Raw genomic sequence first — 25,378 nt, 5'->3', positions numbered from 1 at the left:
CATTCAACATCCTCCCATAATGATGAAATATCCTTTCTTCAGGATTTGGGGGAGGGAGATATTTTTGCTTCTTAGAAATCCTGCTTATTCAATAATTTTTTCTGGCAATTCTTGATCCTGGTACTATGTCAGACCCTTCTGGAGTCTGAATCCAGAAAAATAAACAGATTCAACCTCTGCCCTTTACAGTCCACTGTCTAAGTAGAGATGGACATGCAAACCAGCCTAAGTGGACAAGACACCTGGGCCACTGGTGTATGCAGGAAAAGGGCTAGGCAAAAAGGAGTACAGCCTGTTTGTTTTATAAAACATTACCACCATCTTCAATAATGAATATTATTTGTCCTGGTGTGTAAAGCCAAATATTAGCTTTCATCACCAGACATGTAGTCTGGTAAGTGTTTCTCTGAGCAGGATGCTGCTCTGCTTTCCTGGTCCCTCCCATCCATCCTTTCCCCCCATTCCTTCCCTCCTCTCTTCTGCTTCCTTCTCTCCTCTCGCCATTCTTTTCATTTCCTTTCTTTATCATCACTTAAGGGTGATATTCGTATTTATTTTTTCTTCCTTTTTGCCAGGCACTATCTTGGTTACTTAATCTTCAAAAACTATCTTAGGGTGTGCCTGCAGAAGCCCTGCCATGAACTACAAGTTCTCAGAGGAAGTAGAATGGAACCTCTTCTTGTCTCCCACTGACTCCTTCATGAACTCCTTGCCATGTTCGCTGTGTGCTCCTTGATGAAAAATTGCATAAAGGGGAAGAGCTCTTATATAGACAGTGTTATAGTATTTATATAATAGTAAGTTAATTGATTAGTGGACAGTCATTATACATATAAGTGAACTAAGTTCAAAAAGAGAAAACACGGAATGTCATAGATTTCTGCATAGAGGGAATTCAGTTACATAGCTCTTAGGCTTCCTCACAACCCACTTCTATTAGATATTCCAAGCTTCCTAAATCCTCTAATTATGCAAGGAGGCTGCAAGCCTAATTCTTCTTTACTTAGCACATTTCTTATGATATCAGGAATCTCTGATACATCTCCTTACTTAATACTTGCTACAATTTCTGATTTTGGAAAGTGTTTTTTTTAATTGACCTATTTTCCAAAGTAAGGGAATATCTGAGTATTTAATTAAGCACATGGTGACCCATTATACAATACCATCTGAAGGCTCATAAAGCCAGGGGTCGTGAGGGAAGCTGTCATTTCTACTTCTTTCTTTAAAGGTACAAGACATTCCTGCTACTCACCCATCAGTCTTACTAATGGAATACACTCTATCCATACAATGAAATGTCCTCTTTGACAGGGACCATGCTTAGTGGATAGAGGAACAGAGAAGAAAAATAGAGTTTGAGTCTTGCAGCTTGGAATGTTAAAACCCAGACCTAGAAGAAGAAATACCAGAAATAGACTTCAACATCGCTTAACACACTGTTTACTTTGAGTTTTGGTTTCTGTTACATGTAATGATAAACTAATATTTCCCAGTGTGTAAACACTCTTACTATAGAAAGTGATTACATTTGAAACTGAGACATATGAAATTTTAGAAGTAACCTAATCTAGTTTTTCTATAGCCCATTTGGACTCAGGAGTACTAAGTTTGCTTTTCCAGTGACAGCATTTGATTTCTGGCTAGACCCCTAGTTCTGTAGGTGAAGCTCCAGTGAAGACTGGTGATGTTTTGGAAATAATTTAGGTTTTGATAAACATTCATTCATATATGTATACACACATGCATATGTACATTTGCAAATATATTAGTGAATATTTTCTAGGATCAAGCACAGATTATCACCCATGATACATCTAATAGATTAGCCTAGTATTAAACAAGATAAAATATAAATAGCTTTATAATAAGCCAAGGTAAGTACTTAGGGAAATGAAAAGGTGGCAGAGGAGATCTTCTGGGAATCAAAGAAGAGCACTATGTGAAGTATCATTTCAAATGAGCTAGAAAGATAAGAAGTAACTGGACATTAAAGTGTATGGAAAGATGGTCCATTCAAGGAAACAGCATGTGTAAAGATTTTAAGAGGGAATGAGGTAGAATATTAAAGAGCTGTTGGGAATGTCAGTAGGGTGAAACTGAGAACCTTGAGTTGAGGTAGAGGTACAGACAGGGCCGGATTGTGTAGTCCAAGAGGTCTTTTCAGTGACTGCTAACAAATTTGGGCATCTAGCTTAATTAGAATCCATTAAAAGTCCTTCCTGCCTTTTGTTGAGAAAGATGAGTGATGAGATTATGGATTTTTAACAAACCATTAGAATTGCTTCATAAAAAATGAATTGGGAAGGTGAGAACCTGTAGATACAGAAAAACCATGGGAGAGTCTATTTATCTATTCATGTATCTAGCAGAATTGAGTGCTGGTGATGGTTTTGAAATGTATTTGGGTGTAGGGTTTATTTTATCTTTATACATATTTTTGAGATATGGGTTAAGCTTTCTTGTCATTTCTAGGAGACACAATCACATCAGATTCCCTCTGACTCTTACAATCAATCCCCGCCCCCCCTGTCTCTCTCTGTCTCTCAACACTCCCTGAGCTTTGGGTACAGTATTGTAGATGAATCTATTGGGAACAGGCCATAATCAATTGTTCTCTACAGTGTGAATAGTTGTGGCTCTGTGTGTTGCACAGAGAAGTTTCTCTGATGAGGGTGAGAGCTACATTTCTCATTGGCAGGAGGCCTTACTTCTTCATTTCTCTACAGACTACACATATCCACATCTTGGAAGTTACATGCCAGCACTTCTTCATTATCCTGATAACAGTCAGTCAAGAATGGAGGCAGGTCCATGACCACAGAGTGAACTTTAGCCTTCAAACAGCTGCAGCACCGGCTGGCAGATGAATTGCAACTATGAGCTAGAACTACTCAGCTGAATCAACCTCAAGTTCCTTATCCTCGTAAATGAAGTTTGTTCTTTTGAGCACATTGTTTTGTGGTGATTTCTTAGGAAACAATAGATAACTAATATAGCCACTTTTCTCAAGCCCCCAAGGCATAATACTGCTTCAGCAGTTTATAGTAATTGCTTTGGAAACAATTATAAATACGTTTATCACCTTTACAGTTCATAAACAGCTTCCTTCCTTAAGCTCATTTCACAGAAGAATCATTCTCATCCCTACCCCAACAGTAGTAAAATTCCCAGGGATTAACTTTTGCTGGTGCTCAGCAGAGTATGTCGAAAACTATGGTCTTTAGAGTTGGATAGGTTGGATTATTTTGACCGATGCAAATTTCCATACACAGATTGCTACAGGTACAAATCAATGAGATTTTGCAAATGCACTCTCCTCTTGACCAAAAGCATCAGACAGGGAAGAGTTGTGAGTCATTAGCTGTGGGGAGGTTTGAAAGTGCCTAGCCATTGCCCTGTTCAAGGCTTATTAAAATAAAGGCTCTGTGTGTGTGTGTGTGTGTGTGTGTGTGTGTGTGTGTGTGTCTTTCATTCGAGGATACAAAACATTTGAGTGGGTAGCTTGCTAACACATTATCCCCTCCAATATTTCTGAGTTATTACTCACTAAAACTTATTTTCCATCCTGGCTGCCACAGACAGGCTCTTGTGGACCCTGACCCACTACTCTTACACCTTACATTTGTCTTTCTGTCCTACACTTTTCAAGTCGGGACCTTCTGCTACCCAGCAATGGTGATTCTCCTCTCCTATTTCCTTTCATTCCTTGCCTGGGAACCTCAGAAGTCCCACCTCTGTCTCCCTACCCAGTAGTTGGCTGCTGGCAACTTTATTTACCAATTACAACCATCTGGGGGGCAGGGACTGTCAGCGTCTCACACACAGACATGAGAATTCTTGTGTAACTTGGGTACCTAACTAACACAGTATAAGCAAGATACCAAATCCACAACAAGTATACAGTGATATTTCATTGTGGATTAACTTGGTTATTTCCTGATATAACTATTGATGGTAGATGTACTCTAATAGACTAATTACTTGCTTACAGATCATCTTTTATAAAATACCTGTTCAACTCCTAGACACTTTTAAATGTCTTTTTACAATTATTGATCCATGAGATCATTATATGTTATAGCTGTCAGTATTTTTTCAGATGTACATGAATAATTTCTTTCAACATGTAATGTTCTTTTCTATCTTATTAATGGGCTATTTCTTAATGGCTGGGGATTTTTACATTTGATGAAGTTTTACTTTTTAATTTTTTATTGCTTTTGGAGTGAGCACTTGTTTGGTACCTTCTAAGCACCCTTTGCCTAACTAAGGTTCAAATATGTTCTTTATTGACCTTAGTATAGAAAGTATCATCTTTTTCACACAAACATATAAACATAAACACAGATTCACACACACACACACACACACACACACATACACACGATCAGTCTAGAGTTCATTTTAATGCTTGAGTAGGAAAATGTTGAGATCCTTTCTACCCCATTTGTTGAATATATGCTCCTTTCCTGTTAAATAGATAGTGTGCTTATTTATTTACTTACTTACTGAAACTCAATTGATCCAAACAGGTGGGTCTATTTTTGGATACTTTCACTGTGTTGTATTGATTTATTTGCTCACCTTAGGCAAATGCCACATGGCACTTATGGCTGAGATTTATAGCAAGTCTAGAAATCAAACACACATTTTTTAATCAAAAATTTTCTATGTACTTTCTATGTATTTTTATGTATTTTTCTATGTACTTTGTTTCCCATGTAAATTTGAGAAATAATTCAACTTACATAAATATTTTTCAGCTTCTGCAAAGTTATACTGTTCAGACTTATTTCCATTTCACTCCAAATTGTTGTGTTTACTTTATTGTCTCTTTATTTCTTTAAGATATATACTCTTTTCCCATCTTTCATTCTTCCTAGAGTTTCTTTACACTTATTCTGCTTCAGGTTCTCTGAAGCTTTTGAATCAATGGGCAGATTTTTTTTAATTAAATTTGAGAAATTCTGACAATTACTTCCTCAAATATTTTTAAATTGTTTACTTCATTTTTTGAAATTATGACTTATATCATTTCTTCTTTCTCTTTTCTTCCTCCAAACCTGCCCATTTACTTCTTCTTGCTCTCTTTCAAATCCATGGCCTTTTTCATGCATGTAGAAAAAAATATATATATACGTGTATATATGTATGAAAGTATATTCTATATACTCATTTACATATCATATTGTATATGTTACATATTTTATGTAATATATTATATATAAAATATGAATTTAAGTGCAACTTTCTCAGTCTATACAGTGTTGCTTGTATGTTACCGGTATTTTCCTGTCCCTGTATGACCCCCAACCCAGTTCAGAGATTACAGGTTTATGCCACCTATGGTCTAAATTTTTGCAGGGATGCTGGGGTTCTCAATTCAGATCTTCCTGCTTGTTCAGCAAATATTTCAACAACTGAGCTGACTCCTAAACCCTAACCCTACTGGGATTATTTCTTTACATTTATTTTACAGGATCTCTTCTGTCTTCTCACATATAGTAAGTTATTTAATAAATGTTAATTATATATTTAAGTTATAACTTCAAAACCATTCTTGTAAAATAGTCCCCACTGTTTCTGAGATGGCTTGTCTTTTCAATGGTTATGTCCATATTTTCTTTTATATTCTTAAAGTTATCTATCTATTTATTTTATTTTGTAAAACCCCTTATTAAGGGTATAGATTTCTGCCCCTTACATGCAAAGTGATAATCAAGTCAGGTTAAAAAAGTTTTGATTGCACAAATATTAGAGAGAAAAACAAGTACTTCTGTAAGATATAATTTCCCTTCCAGTGGAATAATTCCAGTGAGAGGAGGTGGGAGACATTAGGGATATGTCAGGAAAGAGAGGGGACCTTAAGACAGGATCTCACTATGTAGCCCTGGCTAACTTCAAACCTAGAGATGCACCTGCCTCTGCCTCTCAAGTGCTGACATTAAAGGAGAGTGCCATCACACCCAACCTCTGTGTTTTTAAAAATAATGTGTCCTACAGGTTGACTTTGAACTCATAGAAATCCTCCTACTTCCCCCTCCAAAATACTGGGAATAAAGGACTGGGCCACCAGGATCTGTAAAAACTCAGTTCTATCTTTGTCCCATGTGTCTTAGACTTCCTTCCAACTCATTAGTGACCAAAGATCTTGACCTTCTGATCTCCCTGCCTTTAAACTGAACCCAGAGTTTTGTTAGTACTAGGCAATAATTCCAAACTCCCCAAACCTTCGTTCTTAAAGTGCTATATAGATTAATAATAGTTCCCCACTAAAGGGATATTTTATCTTAAATCAGTATTTTCATTCCTCTTTAAAACTCATTTATTAATTTGGGATTAAAATCAGTACACTTTACCACTGAGCTGTAACCCCGAGCCTCTCTTATCTCAGCTCTATTTTCTCCTAGGATCAAAGCGAAGTACTTTCCCATCATTTTAATAACGTTTAAAGCAAGTCTTTGACAATTTTACCAACATGATCCTTCTAATAACCCCTATGATTTGCTTCCATATTCCATTCACCTCTCCCTGTGCTATTAACCTGGTATTTTCACTTGCAGTTGAGAGTAAAAAGCAATTCCCAATTACAGTAAATTCAGTGTCCTTGGTACATGCTCTAGCCTCTGCTGAAGAGAGAAAATGGAGGTAGGGGCATAAAGGACAGTGGGTAGAGATCATGAAGTACTAGAAGCCCAGTTTATGTTTCAAAACCAGGCTCTTTTGACTTCTGTCCAGCAGATGTATCCTCAGTGCTTTGGAGAAGAAGGTCTACTTCAGAAACAGCACGGAGATTGGATTCTTAGAGGCTATGCAGGCCAAGAAAACATCCATACACTGCTTCTCCACCCATCCATTGATGCAGCACTCATTGTCCTACTCCTTCTTGATAATGGAAGGGTGCTCACAACCAGACATCCCTCACTGAGGCTGGGGTGACAGTGTCACAGAGGACCCACTCACCAATTCATCATGCATCTGAGGAGACTCCACCACAGGAACCACAACTGTGACCATTTTCACAGATTGTCCATGTGGGTTTGGGGCCAGTTCATATGGTGCTCAGGACTACTGTCCACAGTTGCAGGAACCAGGGTAGTTTGCATTTTCAGAGTGGGTGGAAGCAAAATATTGTTCTCCCAGGAAGGTGTCTGCTGTTGTAAGTTGATTCTAACTTCTGGAAGGGACTGTCACATGGCCTGAAGTGGGAGAGGTTGCTGCAGAATGATTTGCTATTGAGTTGAGGGGTAAGGTATCTGTTATCATGGAAGGGGTTACAGGCAGGGTAGAGGCAGTTGCATAGAAGGTAGGAGCTGCTGCTGCCTGCAATGCTGACCAGATGATAATCTGGGCCTGTTGGCTGGCCTGGGTGGTAGTTGTACTTGTTTGGTCTAGTGGAGCCCAGGGCAGGTAACCACTGTGGCTGGGATAGCAATATCCTTTCCTCCTTGAGACATGGCAATAAAGGAGGGCAACATTTGGCTGGTAATAATCAACTTGGTAATGTTGGGATGATTCAGCCCCAGAAGATGCCTCATTGGCCACATAAGAAGACAATGTGAAATTAACTACAGTACAAGGGCAAAGCAGGCGACTCTGTTGAGGCTGGTGCTGGAAACAATGGGGTCTCAGTAGTCACAGGAGGTGGTGAAGGAGGCTATAACTGTAACATGGAATCTATTTCCGCAGTAGCCTGAAACTCCCCCTTGGCTTTATAAGCACCTAGTACACTGAGATATTTTCTTAGACACTCCAGTTTTCCATTTATACACATTATTTTTTGCTCTTCTCCAAGACTGTCCCACCAGAAAGCCATGAGCTTTGAAACCTCATTAAAGGTGTCATGAGGGTTCTTTCCCTTGATGGCAGCCTGAGTGTTATGAAAGAATAGTGAGTGCACATAGGTCAGCTTCTGGGGTTCTCTAGGGTTTCTCTTTTGCTCTCCTTTGGGGCATTTTGCTTCTACCCTGTTTTCACTGTCTTCTGCTTAGAAGTTGTCTCTGGGTATCATCAAAACCATCCTTGTGAAGTGAATGGTAGGAGAAGGAGTAGCTGAAAGACAATCCTCAGTACTGGACAGATGACAAGGTTCAACCAACTTGGAAATTCAGGGACTGATCAATAGTGGTCATATGACTATGTCCCTTTAAGTCAGATGTCATGTCTGTACATCAACTGCAACAGGTGGGTTGCCATTACACTGAGTTCCTATAGAAGGGTCCAGGTCTATAGTCAAGCGGACACTCAGGTATCCATCCCCCAACCCACCACCTTGGTCCATGAAGCCTTGGGTCATGTCTGTCTGATGTCTGTAACCCATCTTTAGTGGAAAAGCTTCCATGGTGTGAAGAGAAGGGGTCTGCCAGGTTATCTAAGTGGTCAACCACATATGAGACAGCTGGTAAGGGATCAGAATCCAGGATGTAGGTGGGAATTCAAATTCCCTATGACCCAACCTTTGTGTACAAAATGTCTCAAATCCCTGACTGAAAAGGGTGCAAGGGTCCAGTGACCTTCAGGTACTGTCATTTCCTCTGGGAAACTGTCTTCACACCTATCATAATTCTATGTATGGTAGCCTTTTCAAAGCCTCTGCCTTCAAATTTTAATGGTTATATTATCTTGTGGCTAGTATCTATTGATTTATTTCATAGACCTTAAAACTTACTCTCATCACTTCCTTTCATGTCTAACAACTTTTAGTTTATTCTTTCAATTTTTTTGAAAATCTCATACATAAGTATGAACATCATTTCTGCTCCTCATTCCGGCCTCTTATGCCCCTCCAGCTATATCTCCATTCATTAACTCTTCTTTAACTTTATATATATGTGTGTGTGTATGTGTATGTAAATTTATATAATATATAAATATATAGTATTCTGTTATAATTTAAATATAAATAAACTAATACATGTATTATTATATATGTGTGTCTATGTATCCATTAATCCAGTTACTGTTGCTTTTATGTCCATATGCTGACTGTTTGGGACTAGATAGCCTATTAGGGGGTCTAATCCCGAGAGAAAATTGACTCTCTCTCTCTCTCAGCAGCTACTGTAGCTCTTCATGAAGGAATGGAACGTTGTAAAATTTCATCTATCCTCTTTGACATGTATACTGGTATTGTTTTTATGCAGGTTTGTTTGAACAACCATATTGTTGATAGTTAATTAGTATAACCTCCCTGTCATGTCTAGAAGACATTGTATCACAGAAGGCAACCTGGTCCTCTGTCTATTATAATCTTTCCTCCCTCTTGGACATGGTTTTTCCTAAGCTTTAGGTACAGAAGTTGTGCTGTCTATATGTCAGTTGGGGTTGGACACCTCACAATAATTTATTCTCTGCATGCAGGCTAGTTGTGGATCTCTGTAATAGTCTCCACTTGTTTTAGCAAGAAGTTTCTTCTATGAGTGGTGAGAGCTACACTTCTCTGTGGACATTGTGTGGCAAACCTTCCCTAGGGATATTCAATATACTCATGTCTATATACCCGAAAGAGAGAGAACTCATGACAAACCAAACTAATGATTGTACTAATTTCCAGTCAGGCAAATCAGTGAATTTTTATTGATATTGCTAAGAGGATGGTGGGAGAGAGGTAATGTAGAGCAAACAGTGAAGATTCAAAAGCAGCTGTATCATCCAAAATTCCACCCTAACCCATGTTAAGTCATGAAAGCTGCAGTCCTGCCATCCTAGATCCTAGAGACTTCTATAGATCTTACAGACAGTTTGATAGTTCAAATTCTCTGTCTCTGTCTCTGTCTCTGTCTCTGTCTCTGTCTCTGTCTCTCTCTCTCTCTCTCTCTCTCTGCAGTTTGACCATTCATTGACTCATTGATTATTCCTCAGCAATTTTTTTTTACTCCTTTTTAAACTGCAGAGGAAAGACCTGAAGTATCTTCCATATTTCTGCATTCCCAGACAAATGACCCTTTTTCACCTTCTTAGGCTTATAAGTTCATCCTCCTGCATGGAAAATATGTTTCAGTTTATAGGAAACTGCCATATAATGGTGTGTGTAATAGTAAGTATTCAGAACACTATTATATGCATATACATCATATCTAGCATAAACATCATAATATACATAATGAATATCATACATATAGTTTGAATCTTCTACCTCTAGTACTCTCTGAAGTAAACTCAGTGCCAACTTTATCAGCTCAGCAATATCATTTCCGGTGGACCACTATCATTCTATGTACAACTTAAGAATATGCCCGTGAGCTGAAAGACAAAAAAAAAAAAAAAAAAAAAAAAAAAAAAAAAAAAAGTGAAGTTCATCTTGTGTGATTCTCATTTTATTTCAGACTTTCAGTCCTGAGTTGCTTGATGCATAGTACCTAGAAACATTATCTTCAAACACTTTTTATAGTTTTATCAACATTTGGGTCAGAAAGATCTGACTGTATTAGTTATTCCATTGTGGCCAAAGCCAAATTTATTTCTCTCTCTTGTCCTGACATTATCTTGCTATTTGACCTTGGTCACATTAATTCATCTGCTGTGTTTCCAGTTTGTTTGCTTACAAATGGAGGTCAACATATTTAGACTCCAAAGTCAATAAGAATTGCCTTCTGGGATGTTTGACTCATATCTGAATCTCCAAAGCTTAACATGATGCCTAGCTTGTAGAAAGTTGTCAACACTTGTTCATTACTGAATTGTATTAATTCATCACTTTGTCCATTCACTCCAGAAAGGTTACTAAATGAACACCTCACAGAAACATTGCAAAGAATATACCAAGTGGAATCATTTATGTAATATGCTCAGTGCAAAACTTTGCTCAGAGTAAAAATGTAGGACATTATAAATATTTTAAAAATCATTGCTATATATAATTTGAGTATAATTATACTTCCAGAACTAAGTCTTACAGAGACAACATTGAAGGAATGAAATTAATAGCATCAGCCTGCCTCATGTTATGTCCTTACTGAAGAGTCTGTGAATGTTCCTGCTAACCTAAAAAGGTATGAGATCAGCTCATCCTTGTGACTTATGCTAGTCCCTGGAGATATTGTAAACTAACTGCTCTTCATGTGATAGGTGGAGATTTGATTGGATGGCCAGTGGGTATTGGTGTTTTCATCCAGGTGAGGTTAACAGGCTAGCTGAGCTTGCTTAGGTAAATCTGTACACCCCTGAAGGATCAATGTCACTGCTCAGAGTAAAGAGTCTCTCCACATAGATGGTTTGTAAACAAGCTATAATTTCTAGTCCAGTATGAACCACAGCTGCAGCAGAGAGGACAGAAGAATAAAGAACAAGAGAATGCCAGATATATGAGGCTCCAGGGTGACATGCATGCCTCTGCCTTCTGGCAATGCAGCATCTGTTTGATTAACATTATCCTCTTCACAGTCTACTTTAGCTTCTATGGTACTACTCACATTGGTGACCTCTGTCAATACTGCTGCCTCTTAATGGACAAATAACAGAATTATATGTCATCATTTTATAGAAAAGGAATAAGAGACAGAGAAAAACAATGAGTCTTGGCCAAGGAACCAAAACCAGAAACTTTGAAAATCTAGTTGGGAATGCTCACAACAGAGCGTTTTCATGATCTAAAAGCATGGATTTTACCTTAGTGGTTACCATTGAGCTGAAAAAACAAGTCCTTCATGCAGAAATCTGAGCAAGTTGAAAACAGTAGAGCCTCAGGAATCAACAGACCCAGCTCTCTTAAAATACAGAAACTGAAATAAAATGGTCTAGTCACTCACCAAAATTCAATGGCCAGTTTGCAGTAGAGCCTGGTCTGGGCTATCCCAGTCTGCATAATGTGTACATCCTCACTCAGGCTGGTTCTGTAAAAGTTTTTCTGGCCTCTGGCTTTATGAAATCAAAGAGAACAAGACAATGACAGCTTTTGGACCCGGACACAGCTCAGACCCAGACTCTGGAACAGGCTGTGGGTCAATTTGACAGGTTACTATCAAAGAGTGTCTTTATGAAGACAGTGCTTTGAGCCCCCATCAGCACCATGGTTAGTTTCTCTACCCTTAAGCTGAGCCAAGCTGTATTGATTAGGACCAGTTGGGAAATGAATTACGGAGGTTGATCTATAAAGAAATTCAATCTAGAGATGGAGCAAACTATTGTCAGGTTTTCTTATTAGGCATTTCACACCACAGGCTCACTGAAGCAAACAAACAGGCCCCAAACAAAAGGCTTTTGGGGGTGAAGATAAAAATGACAGTATGGCTGGGTACCACAAGTCCAGCAAACATGGAAATTGACTGCTTTTTAATAACCAGCAAATAAATCCTCTAACGGTACCTCTGAGAAGTGAGATTAAAAGACACTGCGTTAACAAAGTGGGACCAAATGAACTTAAACTTCAAACTTGACTTTAACATCATTAGTAAGAAGAACATGGGATTCTATAAGAAACTGTATTCTACCAAGAATAAACACTTTCCTCCCTCCCTTTAATTAGAAGTATGAAGGGTTGGGGAGATGGGGGGAGTCTTCTGGGTGAGAGAAAACCAACAAAGACATCGATCCTCAATTTCAAAATTGCTAAGCAAAAGCAATTTTAATTGCCACTTTTGTTATAAAAGATTAAAGGTAGTTATGTCCTTGTATAGCTCACTTAAAGCAATCAATACATTCCTTAGAAGTTATGTGCAAATCAAATTTTTGTAAATCAAATCCAATAATTAATGTCCCTAGAAAGCACAGTGTTTCAAGGAATCTCTTTGGCAAATCTTTTTATAAGACCTAAAACTATCCCCTAATTTATTAGTTTAATTTTTTTTATAAATGATGATAAATCAAGACAATGAAATGTTTCCTTCACCCTGTATAGAGGAGAAAAGGATGGAAAATGAAATGGAAGTGAAGTGTCTTAGTGAACACTGCATAATGGCCAGTGGCCCCTCTGGTGACAGGTTCATAAGCATCATAGTGAGCTTCTGTGACTTCTCCATTCTCAAGGAAAACATTGGAGCAGCAAGAGTGTTTACCATGAAGACAATGAGAGATAGGAGCAAGGGATTTCCTGGAAAGAATTTGAAGCTCTGCCTGCTCCAGCCTTGCTCACAGGATTTCCTTTGAGACATTCCAGAATAATGAATATTTAGGTAGGCCTTTGGAACCGCTTGAATGTATTGTGGCATTCATTCATAAATTAACTCATTAAATATTTATTGGGCTTTAAATTCATGTGGGAACTAGGTTTGAGGGAAACAGAAAAAAACTTCACACAGTGTTCACTTATAGAATTAATCTCCCTGGAAGGGTAGACATAAATAAGTACTAATGCAGATGATGAACACAGACAATGGAAATTTTGCAGTTAGTGATACATTCTATGAATTTTAACTATTTCAAGCTCTATGAATTCAAACAGGTCTTCCCAAAAGTTCACAGTTGGAGAACTCACTTCCCAATGCAACAGGGTTGAGAATTACACATGTAAGGGTGACTTGATCACCACAAGGACCCTGATCATACCAATGGGCCAGTTATCCTGAGCACAGGTTCTTGAGGAGAAAAGCTAATGCCTGCTGCCTGCTTGCTAGCCATGGCTTCTCACCAGGTCATGCTTTCTTCTCACATCATGATGCATCAAGATCTCAAGGCAGCTTCTCAGTGCTGGACTGTCCAGTTTCTAGAGTAAAGACCAAACTGGTTATAAATTGCTGTCTCAGGTATTCTATTATAGAAGTATAAAATGGACTAAGATAAAACACTGTAAAATTTGTTCAGTAAAAATTTATCTAAGAAAGTTGCATTTAAGACCTGAAAGAAGCTAGAGAAATGGCTTAGTAGCTATGAGTGGCTAGTGCTCAAGAGACTCAAGTTCAGTTCCTAACACCCACATTGGGTGGTTCACAATTGCCTATAACTGCAGCTGCAAGGAGATTGGATGTCTTTGACCTCAATGGGTACCCACACTCACATGTACATACATACACATGTGAACATATAATTAAACTTAGAAACAAATCTTTAAAAATAAAAGTAAGAGAGATAGAGGCTAAGACAAAGAGAAACACTTAGCTCAGCACCTTCAAGTCTGTAAATTCCACATAGGTTTGAAAAGCTCACTCTTCCTTTCTTGTGCAAAACATAGTAAAGGGAAAGATTGGAAACAGGGTGGAGTCAGGATGGAAGATGCAAGTTGCTTAGGCCAACATGCTGACCATAAAGAGACAGAAGTAGATTCCGCTGGAAAGGTATGGGGAGTTGAATTAACGGAACTGAATGGCTGGCTAGATGTGAGCAACAAGAAGGATGATGTGATGGTTAATCTTGATTTTCAACTTGACTGGATCTGGGATCAAAAAGGCACATCTCTGGACAGGTTTATAAAGAATCTCTCCCCAGGCCATCAGCACCAGTTTGAGACTGTTGAGTCATCCAACGGAATGGAATGAGTAGCTAGCTACCAGACTCTCAGGCTCTCTGGTGTGTAGATAGCTAATACTGGACTGCCCAGCCCCAATAACTTGAACCAGTGTAATAAATCCCCTTTACAATACATACCCTTTCTATCTGTTCTCTTCCTTTAGAGAACCCTAGGTTGCAGAGATGGCCTCTGCATTTCTGCGTTTGAAAAACAGTACTGGGATTCACTGCAACTGAGTGCATCCAAGCAAAAGTAAGCTGGGATAGAAATATCTGGAATACTTGAGTATTGACATGTTGATGTGGCTTGGAAGCAGTGAAGATGGTTAGTAACTGAGTTATTCTAACCCAGCAGACTGACTTTATTCTATAGGAAGGCCAGAGTGCCACAGTCCTCCAGCACTGGTTCAGAGTTAAATATATAGATTCAATGTCTAGAGAGAACAAAGTTATAGTGGGGCTAAGGTATCAGGACAACAGCCTGAACTATAATGGTAATACCTGGCTGGGCAGGGGCTGAGTGACAAGAAGCAGTAGAGCCATAGAAGTACAGCTGGAGTTTAACTGTTACTGTTCCCACTCAGAGGCCTAGGCTCTTATTATTATGCCATTGAATTAATGATAATATACTAGCAACATGTTTGACCTTTCATGCCCACAAGCATTCTAGTGGGTGGCAATGTGGTATTCGAACTCAGAACTTTGCAATATGTGTTTATAAAATATTAAGTGTCAAGTCTATTTGAGGCACATAACATACCAGACAGGTGTGATACTTGCCACAACTACTTGTCTTTGCCATATTAGACAGCAAAAGGATTGTCTGGAAAGATGATAGCTGGGGTTTAGTTCTAGTTTGTTAGTCCATTAAGCCATTTCCTTGGGTTGCATATAATCAAATAGTACCTGAAACATTAGTGACAACTATTAGTTAGGATTAATTATAGGACCATGTACATGAACTGGGAAAATCCAAGTCATTTCTAGAACTGAATCAGTTGGGACAGAAGTGCCCTGCTTCCTCCAGTTGGCCAGTTTGAATAACCTCAGCTAGAAACTGCCAGTGCACATGGTCAGGGGAGGCTGCTGACAGTAAGACAGTACAGAGTGGCAGCACATCGTGTCACTTACAGTCCTTGACTTAACTCCTGAAATCATTTTGCTTTTGTTTTTTTTTTTTGTGGGCCTGTAGACTTTTAGTTTCTGTTCAAAGTAGTGACTTTGTCACTTGAAACTTGAAAATCCATGCCTAACTTTATGAGTGTGATTCATTTTTCTCGCACCTTGTCGATCAAACTACATGTCTAGAATTGACTAAAAGTTCTATTTCCCTGTCCCTTGGAATTCCTTCTGATGCCCAATTTCCAGGAATGGAATCTAAGATTGTGTGGTCACACTGAAATCTATGGATACAGGAAGATAGGTTTCAGTAAATGACAAGACCTCACTCTCAGAATGACAAGGATCGGAAGAAAACAAGACAAGTAGGTTCTGGTACTGAATTATGGCAATGATGAACCACTAAGGAGATGAACTTACCTAACCAGGTGTTTTCTATCCATAGAAGAGAGGCATTCTTTTCAGATCAAATGCCAAAGTTATATAAGCTATGTAGACCAAAAGGCACATGCCATACTATTCCAAATTAAAGATTCTCTATTGCCCAAAGGCCATGTTTGAGGCACATGTTTGAAACACAAACTACAGGAAGAATGCCTTAAGTAGATTTGAAATATCTAACAGTCTACACTCCAGAAATACATCTATTAATTTGCATATGTGCATCAAAAGTTCCGGAACAATCTGAAGTGGTATATAGACTCGGGGAAAAAAATATCTGAGAGTCTAAGTTTTGCTAAGCCTTCTCAGAGTCTTTTACTTGGAGGCAAGATTGGCTCTTGATCTTGGAGCCTAGACTTCATGTCTAGGGTGGGGAATATGTCAGCCACTGCAATGGGAAGGAGGGAGCAAGCATGTAGCCAGGTAGCTCCTTGTAGAGCAAGTAGGGAACCGACATTCTAGAGTCCAAAATTAGAAATCACATCATGCTCTGGGGATTCCATCAGGCTGCTGTTCTGCTCCATTGTTATCACTTTCTGGATAGTCTTAATATTCAGAAAATAATATCCTCTGAGGAGAGCTAGCATCAAGGTCAAAGTCTTCAGTGTGTCCTGTCTCCCTTCCATTCTGCCACTTCTCCTTTATCACATCTTACAAAAGCTATTTCTGTCTGTGGAGAGTTAGCAGGAAGATCACATATTGTACAGAGAATGGGGTGTTAAATTTATGCAAAGGGAAGCAATGTGTTGTGGCAAAAAATTATTTATTGCATGGCATCTCTCTTGAGGGTTAGTCTCTAGCTAGAGTTTTAAGGATGGCAGCTCTATATTTGTCTCATGGCAGAGCCATCCTCCTGCCTGCCGCCCACTGCCAGTGCCAAGAGCATTTATGTAAAGTCGTGATGCAAACCTGCCACCTTTGGGAGGCACGATCTGGTCTAACATAGTGTGTTTCCTCAGAGTCATTTGTGTTCAGAAAGGGGTGAGTTTTCAGCTAGCAAGGAGGAAAGATGAGAAAAGTGTCGGGTATCCTGGAATGATCACACATCACAGTAGACATTTTGTTGAAGTCTGAGGATTTTAGGAAGTAGTGTGATGTCATTTAGTATATAGAAAAAAAGCTACTAGCCCTTGCTAGTATGGGTCTTGGAAAGTTAGTTGACAACTATGAGCTTCTTGTCTGTTGCTTAAATTTGAATCTGAAACACATTTCCAGGCTCATGTTTTTGGTGCTTGTTCCCAGTCAGTGGTGCTATTTGGGGAGGTTGCGAAAGTTTCAGGAACCATTTAGCAGGTTGTGGAAGCAGGTCATTGAGGGAGAGCCTTCGAAGATTTCCTTGGCCTCCAACTTCTGCTGCACCCTCTGCTTCCTGGTCCAGAGCTATGTGAGCAAGTTTTGACACAGATTTCCATTGCTTTGAGCTCAGCTGCTCCACCATGCCTTTGAAACCACAAGCACAAGCAAACCACTCCTCCCTTATGCTGTCTCTGTCAGGCACTGCAGTCACAGCCTTGCAAATGTTAGGGAATAAGCACTCCTTCCCGTCTGCACTGTGTTGTGAGAGGTGAAGCTCACTGTCACCATAAGATGCTAGATTTGGATTCATTTCTCCTTCCACCTTTAATAACATTAAATATTAAGGCATTCGTTAATTTAAAGATGATCCTTTCCTAGGAGCATATGGCCAATTCTCCTTAAACAGGGATAGCAAATGCTTGGTACCCATAGCCACATCTTGCTCCTTCCTTTCTTTCACCAGGCATTTCTTTGACTATACTTCTCCTTGAAGACATTTCAGGAGTCTTCTCAACATGGTGCTTCAGGTGGTCACTAAAAGCCAGAGGAGATATAAAGTAAAACACTTCTCCATCTGTGAGCCACATCATGTTCATAAATTATTCTCTTGATTAGTACATCAGGAGTGTACAGATGGTTTTAATGTACATTAAATGTACAAATGGCCCTCTAGGTGCTTAGAGAACAGGCACTTGTGAAAGACGTGCCAACATATTCTGATTCAAACATTGCAATCACAGAATATCGATCTCTGTTTTGGACATTAATATCCCACAGCATATGTTCTTAAAGGGAGAAATGTGTCAGCTCATTTTCAGCTTCTCTGGTATGTCCAGGGTCATTGCTGCTTAGGAAGGCAGTGTGCATCAGAGGTGAGGGAGCAAATTTTATGGTAAGATAACTGCTGCTATGGCTAAGTTATATGAATCTGGCTAAGTTAAATAAGCTTACTGAGCCCCAGTTTCCCAATTTGTACAATGAGCATAATGAATGACCAATGCCAGGCTAGTTGGGAGGATTCTAAGGGACAGTTCAGGTAAAGAACAGAGTAGAGCCACAAGCTTAATTATCTTCAGATGTGTTTATTATTATTACTATCATCACTATCATCTCTATTATCATCACTGTCATATCAACTAACATCAAAACATTCACCAACAATATCACCATTTAGTTCATTATTACCATCTTCATAATCATTACTATCATCGTCATCACTAGTATGACCATCATCATCACCATCATCATCTTCATCTGGAATTCCATACAAAATGGAAGATTCCAAGAAACTAAAACTAATTCTATAGAATAATAAAAAAAAAGAATTGGAAACTGAAGCTGGGAAAAACAAAGCAACAGAGGACATACTTGACATATCCAAATATTTCAGATAGATATGACAATGTAGTTGATGATACTATAGTTCTCAAATATTGGCTGTCCTGTCCTTGGAAGCTTCTCATCCTGATCATTGAATGATGATCAATGGCTCCTCCCTCCCACTTACTCCACTAGACCAAAGTAAAGCATGTGCATCACCATGGACCTCCCAAGGAAGAGCAAAAGCAGAGAGAGGCTCGGGTCATCAGGAACTGACATAAATAATCAACAAAAACGTTTCTTATTGGAAACCACAGTGATCTTGGGATCAGTTGTTAACTTAATAGAACTTGACTGGGCTAAGAAATTGGTATTTCATCCTTATGTCCCATAATCATTAGCCATACAAAGGATATGAAAGAGTTCCTTCTCATATAGAAAATTACTCTGCTAATAACTGCTATATGGAAAACAGGCCTGCCTCAGAGGGTACTGTACTCCATAAAAACAGAACTGCCTGGAAGATGTGTTCCTGTCTTCACATTGGTAGAGCTGTGGCAGTTCTATGAAAGGCAAGAGTTCTCAGATTTTAGGAGGAAATGGGTCAGAGATCATCATCAAAGACCAGTCATTGAATTTTATGTGCTGATATTTACTAACTCAGGGAAAAGATATACCATACATAGTGTTTTCAAACATACTTGACCACACAACCCAACACATCTCACCAGTAAAATGCCACTACCACTCTGAAAAGTACACCATGTGGTAAAATTGCTTTTTATAATATACATTTCAGGAAATGCCATGTTGACAGCTGCATGACTGGAACTGGATTCAGGCCACATAGTATCTCAGACAGGGTTTATAGCACTAAGGGATTCATGGATTAGTCATGATCTGAGTCCTTAAAGAGAATGCCAGAGATGCATTTACAGTATGGAAGTACTTGTGTGCTGGTTACAATGAAGAATTTGACACCCAAGATGAGTGCATCTGAATCTGGTTCCCTTCCCTTTTGACTTGCTATTTTAACTTGAGAAGCTCAATTCATCTATTGTTGAGGATTCACATCCTAATAATATGTCTATTCCACTCTGGAAAGCTCATATCCATATCTTTTAGTACTGCCTTTGCCTAATCTTCCTACTTTAACAAACTATACTAGTGAAATGCTGGATATTCTGGCTCTGTCCAGTAGATACTCTTATTCTTCCCTTATAGATTTTTATCTTTGATTCACTGACTATTATATTCTTCAGAGTGATCTTCCATTTCTCTAGTCATCTTCTTCAGCTGTATGTAGCTTGATATTTGACTAATATGGTAGATTTTTAAGTTTAGAAACTCAATTCTTACTATCTAGTCATTTAAGTTTCTTTTTCTATAAAGTAATACAGCTTTCTTTAAAATGTCTTATTGTCTCTTTATGGTTACTGCTCTTCTGTTCATTTAATTAATACTTTTAGAATATTCCTTTTGTGTAGTCCCTTTGGACTGTTCTGTTGTCTCAATGCCTTGGAAGTGTTGGGTCCCCTGTTAACCATGATCATTGAAATTCTCCTGTGGTGAGCCATTGCTCATGTAATTTGTACATGCTTTTGGTTAATTCATCTTCCAAGAAAGCTAGTTTTGTCTTGTGGGAAATGTATGCATTTGAGGAGGAAATCTGTGCTTCTAAGCACTTTGTTTTGGCTCTCATCAAGGGCTGCAGGGATGCTATAACACAAGAATCATGTTTTACAGTAATATGCTGAGCTGAGATTTCTGAACTTGCATTACGGAGTCCATTTTCCAATCTCACCTGTACTGAAGGGTTGGATCCCAACCCCATAGAAACTGTTTGAAGAAATACTTCCTTTTTAATTCCTACCTTCATAAATGCATTTGTTCTACTCTATTTCTTAAGAACTTAGGTTATATTCTAAACTTTAGCTTTCTATACCCTCAGTTAATACTTCTTGCCTATCATAAACTGTAGACTTATCCCCTATGTATCTGTGACGCTGAAACCCAAGCCAGGCAAATTGAGTGTATTTTCTATATTCATTGCTGTCTCCTCTTCACTAAGGGTGCCACACTCTCTCAACTGATTCTCTAATGTGCTTAGTAATGTTCCTTGCTTAGAAACTAAAGTAGAGTCATCCACTTTATCTTTCAAAATTATTGTGCTTTGCTCATCAATCTGTTAATTCATGATATAGCTTTAGCGTTTAGGATTCTGCATTACCTCAGAGTGTATACTAGTCAAGATTTGAACAATCTGCTCATTAGTCTTTCATAAAACTGATTCAACATTTTGTAATTAATTGGCTAATATGATGATAAAATAGATAATTGTTTTAGTGAATTCAACATAGTGTAAAGTATGTATTAAATGCTCAATAAATATTGGGCATTATTATTTTGCTATTAAGTACATAAATACTTGGAAAGTCTTAGAAGATCTCTAAAACACAGTAGAATTAAAAAATCCTTTCAATCAATAGTTTCTAGTTTTGTTTTTGTTTGTTGGGTTTGTTGTTGTTGTTGTTGTTTTTACCTAGAGACAGAGTAAGCTCCTGGGAAGAATCAAGGGCATCCTTTCTCTAACACTTCTGAGCCTTGGGCATAGACATGTGTTTGAAATTGTGGAGGTAGATTTAGGTGGCCAAGAACTGAGTGTGTGATCCCACTATCAGAATAAAGAAGAGTCAAAGGATCTGACCGTAGGGATTTGTGAGTAATAACTAGACACAGAGAAAATATGATAGCAAGAGACATGATAGTTAGAAAGAAGGGTAGTAGAGAAGGAGCTGTGTTACCGAAGCAGTCTATAAAGGAGCATAAAACCCACCCTGACTTGGGAGTCCTGTGGACTCTGATCCTCACTCCCCTTTTCTCTGTGGTCCTAGCTTAGGAGCCAGGAAAGAACTTGGGGTAGAAATAGAGTTGGACCCTTGCATTAGAAGGGATAAGGATCATATACAGCAATAAATAGGCATGAAGAGAGATGGTAGGTCTTACTTACCCATGATCCTTGGCACCCAACTCACTTTCCCAGCTACTGATTAAGGCAACAGTTATTTCATTGCTACTGTTCACCAGATAGACACTCCCAAGCCCCCCATCTGAGCTCCACTTGGATGTTCACTTTGGAGACCTGACTTGTATATAATGTTGGATTTCATTTCTGGTTCTAAATGATACATCTTGGTGGTGCTTCAGTGTCCATTTCTCTTTTCTTTCAGCACTCTGTATTCTGGATGGCAATTTCCCCATGCCCTCCACTTGTATTTAAGCCACAACTCATTATTAAACGACTTTTCCTCCATAATACTTAAAGCCTTAAGAGGCTCTTCTCTGATGGAACCCTGGAAACCACGTCTGGACAATGTGGCCCAATAAGAACATTCAGGGCTCAATCTGCCTCTGAACTCCAGTAAGCTAGTTCCCCATACTCACTCTATTCTGCTATCTTTGCAAAGATATTCAAAGGTCTTTGAATTCTGGATTTATTCATGTTGACATCTTTAAAAATGTATCCTTAGAACTGATTCTCTTGGAATCAAGAAGAAAACAGGATGAAATCAAGAGCTCGGCAAGAAAAGAAATCCTTCATAGTGGAAATGACCCAAGTTTATGGGAGTTCTTAAACATATGTCTAAAGAAATTTCTTGGATTTTCTATTGTACCATTTATTTATTTCTACTGACATCTGTCTCCTGGTTTTTATATTTATATGTGTCTGTTTGCATGTACCCAAATGTTAGATGCAGGCAGATACATTGGTCACAATGTACTAATGACTGCCCAATAAAAATGCACCAGGGCTCTTAGTTGAGGCCTGTAGAATAGTTAAGCACACAAACAAGCCAGAATTGAAATCTGAGCCAATTTCCATGTTCATATCATGTTGTTGTCTCAGTCATGATGATATGATAGTAGAAAAGATGAGTAGAACTAAGTCAGAACATTCTTCTTTGTTCTACTTTGTAGCTTTCAAAGGCTAGGTTTTAAAAACAGATAAGAAGAAGTTACTAAGAAATGTTAAGTGTTTAGGAAGAAGGGGATGGATTACTCTGGATACAAAGGACAAGATAAAATTGAAATATCTGGAACTGCTGGGCAGAGAAGAGAGAGGACCCTGAGTATAATGGGAGGAAATCAAAGAGGAAAAAATTCTCCCAGAGATCCTGTAGAGAACAGAATTGGGAAAGAGAAATGTGTAACAAGGGATTTATTTTTTCTTAATTTTGCTGAGGATTGTGCTTTGTAAGTGTTCTCCATTGCATTACTGTCAGCCCACATTGCTTACTAATGGTTTGGTACAAGTGGAATCTTCAGGGGGAATGGAACAGCTGTTGAAGTCTGCAGCCAGGTGGGTAATGAAATAAACTAGAGACATTGCATGTGGCCAGTACGGTTGAAGGATGGGCTCATAATTGACATATGGTTTACATTCGTTAGTGCTGTGTACTAGGGAGAAGTTAGAAGAAATCTCATACTGAGACACACCAAGGCTTCTACTCTAGCTTATGCCAAAGAAAGAAAACTGATGAAAAGTCGACTTTTCCATGTTCCTCTTTAGAGTGTTACAGAGAGACTACAGATAAAATCTTCAAAAATAATGTACATCCTGAGAGAAAACTTCGATCTCTAGATTCCTGTTAATGGGGACTTGTTACAGTTTAACCCTCAAGGAACTGTGTGCAGACTGAGCTCCAGTATAATGGCACTGAGAAGTGGTAAAACTTTTAGAGATTGTGTTAGTTATAGTTCTGTTGCTGTTAAAAAAAGGTCTGACCAATGGAACTTGAGGAAAGAAGTGTTTATTTTGTCTTACAATGACAGGGTACAGACCATTATGGCTGGGAGGACATAGTGACAGGAACATGAAACAGCTGGTCACATTTTGTCCGGTCAGAAAGCAGAGAGATGACAGCCAGTCCTCTGATCACTCCCTTCTTTTTCTTCTGTAGAACTTAACTGCATCTAAACCCCTGACTGATAGAAGCAAGCACAAATGTGATTGCTATTTTCATCAAATGGTCCATAGAATAATGTCACCCATGCTTTGGTGGGTTTTCCTGCCTCAAAAAAAAAAAAAAAAAAAAAAAAAAAAAAACTAAATCTAGAAACTTCTAGAAACTTTCTCACAGAGGTTTGTCTGTTGGGTAATTCTTGATCCTGTCATGTTGACAGTCTATGTAGATCATCATGGAGGTGGGGCTTAGAGAAAGAAGACTGGGGCTTGTATGTACCACCCTTAAGGCAGAACAATACTCATGTCCTGGGAGTGCATTAGGTCCCACAGGATTAGACTCAAGACTGTGAGAGATTATTATAGTACCATTTGGCTTTCTCTGTTCATTCTTGCTTTCTCTCTTACCAAGTAGCTATACTTTTCTTCTATACACACCACTCTTACATGTGTTCCAACAATGTGATGCTTAGAATGTTGCAATGACAGTATAAAGGCTCTTGCTAGATATACTGCCTTCTTGTGAACTTTTAGTCTTCAAAACAGTGAGCTAAATAAATCTCTTTTCTCTAAAAATATTGATCTCATATTTTTTGTTATAGCAACAGAAAACAGACTAAGATAGAGACAAACCAGAGAGAAAGATGTCTAATGGAGATGAAGTGGGGCTTTCAACTAACAGCAAGTATTATACTCCTAAAAATAAATGAGTGAATCCATTTGTTTTCCAACCCAAGCTGCCTGTACTGACATCATGTGAGACATTGATGAAATGTTCTACTTAACTGCCTCTAAACTCCTGACCCATGGAAGCAAGCAAAAAATGTGGTTGCTATTTTCATCAAATTAAAAGAACATCACTACATTGTCATTAAGCCCCACATGCTTTTCTACATAAGCATCTTTTTTGTTGTTCCAAGTTATTCTTCCTGTTAACGTGGTTTGTTGTCATCTCTCTCTTGCCCTTGGAGAGGAAGGCTCTGAAAAGTTTACTGAACAGGCTCATTTGGGGCCTGGTAAATCAAGAGTTCAAAGGTCCCTCCTGATAATGAGTTTGAAGAAATTGAAATAACAAAATACAAACTCTAGGGAATTGACCTATATTGTGCAACCAGCTGCTGGTTGAGGTCTTTGTCCTCTTTCCTCAGAGGATAATTAGTACCTAAAGTTGTGAAGTGCCCTTCACACAGGATGCCAGACAATACCCTTCCTTGGGACATCACAGAGAAGGTGATCTCCAAGGAAGTCTAATTAAAAATGTGTTTGCTTGTAAGCAGCCAGAATTTGGTTATTAAGATGCCTGTCAGCACTTATGAGTTTGACTTCATAATAGATTTTATTTTCATCAGAAGATTGTTTCATCACATGAAGAACTTTAGGCTACAATTGACCTTCAGGTACAAATACCCTGAGGTAGATACATAGCTCACAGGATATTCTAGACAACTATTAGAGAGCTTTATTTACACGACTGGAAAGAACATTGTGGAGGTGGTACTAGTGAAAGAAAGCTCTGGTGACTGAAGCCTTCTCACTTAAGGATACTTGCTGGAACTGGAATCAGGTTTTGCTGTTATTGATTCAGATCCCCAGGGTCAACTCTGGTGTTGTTCTTTAGAGTAAAATGTTGAGAAGAATTCTCAGTGTCCTTCTGAGCCTGGTGGTTAAGACTTCTTTAGTAAATTATAATTTCTTTCTATATAACAAGATCCCAAGTGTAGGAATCTGGGTCACATGTCTACCGTATTCTACATTGTTCAAACTTCAGTTTTACAGCTGGGATTAAGAAGGACAGAAGTGTGCAAAGAAATGGTCAAATGTACTTAGGAAATTGGTGAAAAAATAAAATCACATTTA

The 25,378-nt window shown here is 38.6% G+C and overlaps 1 long non-coding RNA gene and 1 pseudogene across 1 annotated transcript; one reads left to right on the top strand and one right to left on the bottom strand.

Moving 5' to 3' along the window:
• Positions 1-6,774: 6,774 nt before the first annotated feature.
• On the bottom strand, positions 6,775-11,806 carry LOC116081594 (annotated as a pseudogene).
• Positions 11,807-15,769: 3,963 nt separating this feature from the next.
• Positions 15,770-24,257, top strand: LOC116082035. The gene is made up of 2 exons (XR_004115139.1): positions 15,770-15,866; positions 24,124-24,257. It is a non-coding gene; the product is annotated as an uncharacterized LOC116082035 (long non-coding RNA).
• The last annotated feature ends 1,121 nt before the right edge of the window (positions 24,258-25,378 follow it).

The sequence above is a fragment of the Mastomys coucha genome, unplaced genomic scaffold (genome assembly GCF_008632895.1).
Source record: "Mastomys coucha isolate ucsf_1 unplaced genomic scaffold, UCSF_Mcou_1 pScaffold7, whole genome shotgun sequence".
In the NCBI taxonomy this organism is placed as follows: Eukaryota; Metazoa; Chordata; class Mammalia; order Rodentia; family Muridae; genus Mastomys; species Mastomys coucha.
This window is presented reverse-complemented; position numbering and strand designations above follow the sequence as displayed.